This window comes from Mus caroli, chromosome 10 (genome assembly GCF_900094665.2).
Source record: "Mus caroli chromosome 10, CAROLI_EIJ_v1.1, whole genome shotgun sequence".
Classification (NCBI taxonomy): Eukaryota; Metazoa; Chordata; class Mammalia; order Rodentia; family Muridae; genus Mus; species Mus caroli.
The window spans coordinates 88,826,270-88,830,491 of NC_034579.1; positions in this window are offsets into that span (position 1 = coordinate 88,826,270).

A 4,222-nucleotide genomic window follows, 5' to 3' on the forward strand; every position below is an offset into this window, starting at 1 on the left:
CTCTCTCTCTCCCTCTCTTTACCTCTCTCTCTTACACAAAGAGGATTCCACAACTGAGCTGTATCAACTCATCCCTGGAATCTGTGTTGCAAGCTCCAGGCCCCTGCAAATCTACAACATGTGATGTCCATGGAAGGTTCTGGAAAGAGTCACGTCATGGAGGGTTGGGCTGTTCTGTTTGTTTTCCTCAGCAATAGAACTCTCAAGGCAGGCAAGAAACACCAACCTCACCACAAGCAACCCTCTTTCATGCCAATTGTTCCTCTACGGTTGTTCCTCTAAGAAATGAGTAAAGTCCCCATAAAAGACAGCAATAAAAGAAATAACATCAGTGATTCTGTGAATCAGCTTTCCAGAACTTGTTGAGAAAATTGGTCATAAATAATCTCTGGCTTCTTTGCCTTAAAAATCCTTGCAGATTGTTGATCTCATATAACAAATAACCTTACATGGAATGTATAAGAGTGTAAGATCTTCCCAAGGCTTCCTCAGCCTGAAGTCTTCATGTTTAGTTTCATGCCTAGCTCCCTGAAAACCCCATCTCTCAGTGATTTCACCAGACCAGCTATGAAACCTACTGGTTGCTTAGCAACATCTAGAGATGGTAGCCTTACCACTCTGCCTCAGGTGTTGCTGTTGGTCTCACTGCACCAGCTATCCCACAAGGAATGCATCCAATATGGCAGAAGCCCAAGTCTGGTCCCTATTCAGATGACCAGAATAGGGTTCCAGTTTACCATAAGACCTGAGTATGTTACTGGTTGGGATGATTTTCTTGACTAGCTTTCTGGACATATGCATTTTTGTGCTGAAAACCAGGCCCAACCCCACCCACCCAGCCTGTTCAAGTGTCCCGCTATCACACTTGGAGAGTTCCTGACACCATCGTCTACAGATGATTCGTAATCTCTCCCAAATCCGTTCTTTCCCAAGTGTTAAGTATTTGTGCCTTGGATCACACTATTGTAATTCTTTAATTCCTCCTAATCCTTTGCTAGCCTCTTAATCCATTCTTCAGGTCTTATCAGCTCTCCATAATAAAAATTCTGTAAAGCAGGGCTGATAACACCCCTTTTACAGAACACAAGCTTTCCAAGCCTCATCTTGGACTTGAGACCAGACAGGGTCTGGGCTGAAGTCTTTTCTCCCTCTATAGCCACAAGGAGTATGTCCGGGCTCTGAACACCCACAGCACTCCCTCCAGGACCATTCCCTTGCACTTGACACCTTTTCTCAGATAGTTCTGGATCTGTACCAGCAAACATTTCAGACCCCGAGTCTGTTTCCCTGTGGCTTTCCATCCCTGTTTGTTCTGATGGGTTAGTCATGGTGGAACCATTGTCACCTTGTCCTTACCTCGGGCCCCAGGTCTGCTCAGTAAATATTGAGTGGTGTGATTTTTATGTGTTCAATGCCCAACCTCTTCAGACTGGTGCAGGGACAATGTGCCAGAGGACTTGTGAAGACAAAAGACAAACACCTGCCACTTTCCTAGAGTCAGTTTCACAGTAGGTCATCCTAAGCATCCTTAGCATCCTTCTTATACAGACATTTTAAAGTGTAGCAAATGTAAGATTTATGTGACTCTTTTAAGAAGATAAATTACTTCAAAAATATTAGTGTGGTTACATAGTTAATGTTCCTTTTTTTTTTCTTCAACAAAGCTTGACTAAGCACACTCTACATGCCTTGTAGGCACTAGGCCTGGAGAAGAGAACACAAGCGTGAACTAGACAGATGTGATCCCTGCCTTTGTGGGGTTTATAGTCTAGTAGAGATGTCAGCGAACCTGTTATATAAAGTCCTGCACAGCAAGTGATGTGAACCAAACATTCCTTATTGGGCTGTTCAGCCCTACTGCTGTGATGCATAGCAGCCCCAGACAGACAGAATGCAACAAGCGAACAATGATGTTTCAATAAAATTTTATTACAACACAGGCAAGGGAGAAAACAAACACAGTGAGGCAGGGGAACAGGGGAATAGGGGGATGAGGAGAGACTGGCCAAGCTGTATGACATTGCACTGTTATGGGGTAAATGAGCTCTGTTTGGGGTGAATGAGCCTGGTGACCCAATGTGGAGACTGTAGTGGATGATATTGGAGTCTACCCTAGAAATCTGTTAAGAGAGCAATCTGTTATTCTTGTCACATAACCCATACAATGAGAGGTTGGTTACATTGACTTACTTTGACTGTAATGCATGCTGTTCTGTGGATACATATGCTAGAATATATTTACTCTTGGCACATGCTTCCCCTATTACCTGCTGTCTTGCCACTGGTCCAAAGTAATGGTGGCAACCAGCCATGAGGAAGAAACTCCAAATCTCCTCTCTTGATAAATTAACCATCACAGACATCCTTTTATAGCAATGGAAAGCTACCATCCACAAGCAAGCTCAGCTTGTAAGTATACCAGTGGCCAGTGAGTGATAGCTGGCTCATGACTTAGTACCCACATGTAAGCCCCAGCACTGGGGACCTGGAAGATTGACAAGGGGAAGCACGGGGCTGAGGTGATGTGTAGCACAAGAGGAGCATGTTGCAGGGTCAGCGGCAACAGCTGTGGGAGAGAGGAGGGGATCCCCCGAGAGCAGCCTGAGGCATGTGGTGGACACAGCTTGTCAGAGCATCCCACGACTTTCCCTGTGGCATCTGGACAAATGCTACCTCTCCAGTCAATATGGGCAGTGATAGCTGATGCCCGGGTAAAAAGTTGCTCAATAAATTATTATAAGGGTGCACAGAAGAACATTCCAGTAATGGACATTAGGGGTGTTGTGATAACCCCAGGACTCGCTGAGCTGAGGCAGGAGGATCATGAGTCTTCAAATAGTCAGAGCTGCATCGTGAGATTATCTCAGCTATTTTCAACTGTTGAGAAACTCTGGTTTTGAAAAATATGGCACAATACAAACCACATTTCTACCGCCTTAGAATTCAAATGTGAAGGTAGTTCTGTTTGACAAAACGAAAATAACTCAATGTAGTGTTTCAAAGGAACTGGAAGTTATCAACTAAAATAACCTACAAATTGATTTTCCTTATGCCTGAAGATATGGCCACTGAGAATATAAAAAGACACCCGAAGTTGTATGAAAACTATGAAGACCCCCCAAGTCACACAAGTCTTAGAATCTATCAGAAAACCTGCTAGTTCATACCGAAATATTTGAAGTTGAATTGTAAGAGGAAATAAATCTTTCAGAACATAGTTTCATCAGTGTCATCATCTCTAGATTTACTAAAATTCATATTTTAAGTAATTTTCCAAAAATCTACACCAACATCATCAGCCTATGGGATCATGATACCTGTTCCAGCAACAACTTCGTTGGATTTTATTATCAAAGTTAAATGTATCTCAAAGTATGTGATTTTCCCTTTGCCAAAAGCAATTGGCATTGCTTTCAATAACATCACTTGAAAATTCATTTGCTAAAAGCACAAATGACCATTTAAATGAATAAGCAAGAAAACAAGCCCAAAAGACATCAGTTGACCTCTCACATCAAAACAACAATGTAAAGTATTGTTTATTACACAAAATTATGACCTCAAGCTACTTCTTTCCATTCAAAATATTTGTAGTGATCTAATATTTTATTCTTATTAACTTTTAATAGTAAAATATTTTGCAACGACAGTCTTTACAGTTTAGTAAATGCTCATTCCTGCTCTGAGTTTTGAGCAAGGACAGCTCAAATGCCAAGCCTGTGGTTTTGCTTTCGGCCTTGCAAATTATGTAGCTAGGATGCACAGGAATTAGAGTAGGTTCTTCTAGGGAAGGGGGAAGGCCTAAGAAGAAGAGGGAACTGGAGGAGGACCTGAGAGGCATGGCACTTGCTTAGCACATGCAAGGCCCTGGGGTTGAGACCCAGCATCTAAGACAAGAGAATCTCATTGAAAAGATGGAGCTTGTATCCCAGAGTGATGGGGTCCCCGAGTCAGTGTCACCTGATGTCTCTCTCCCTCTGTAACAGAACTCCCTCCCTTGGTGGTTTAAACACCAAACACTCACAGGTCTGAAGGCTGGAAAGGCCAAGGTCAAGGAAGATCCTATGTCTGGAGACTGCTCTCTTTCTAGCCATAGATTGTTGTTCTCTCTTCATGCTCATCAGGTAGAAGGGCCAATATGCTCTCTGGAACCCACCCTTCCTTCCTCCCTTCCTCCCTTCCTCCCTCCCTCCCTCCCTTCCTTCCTTCCTTCCTTCCTTTT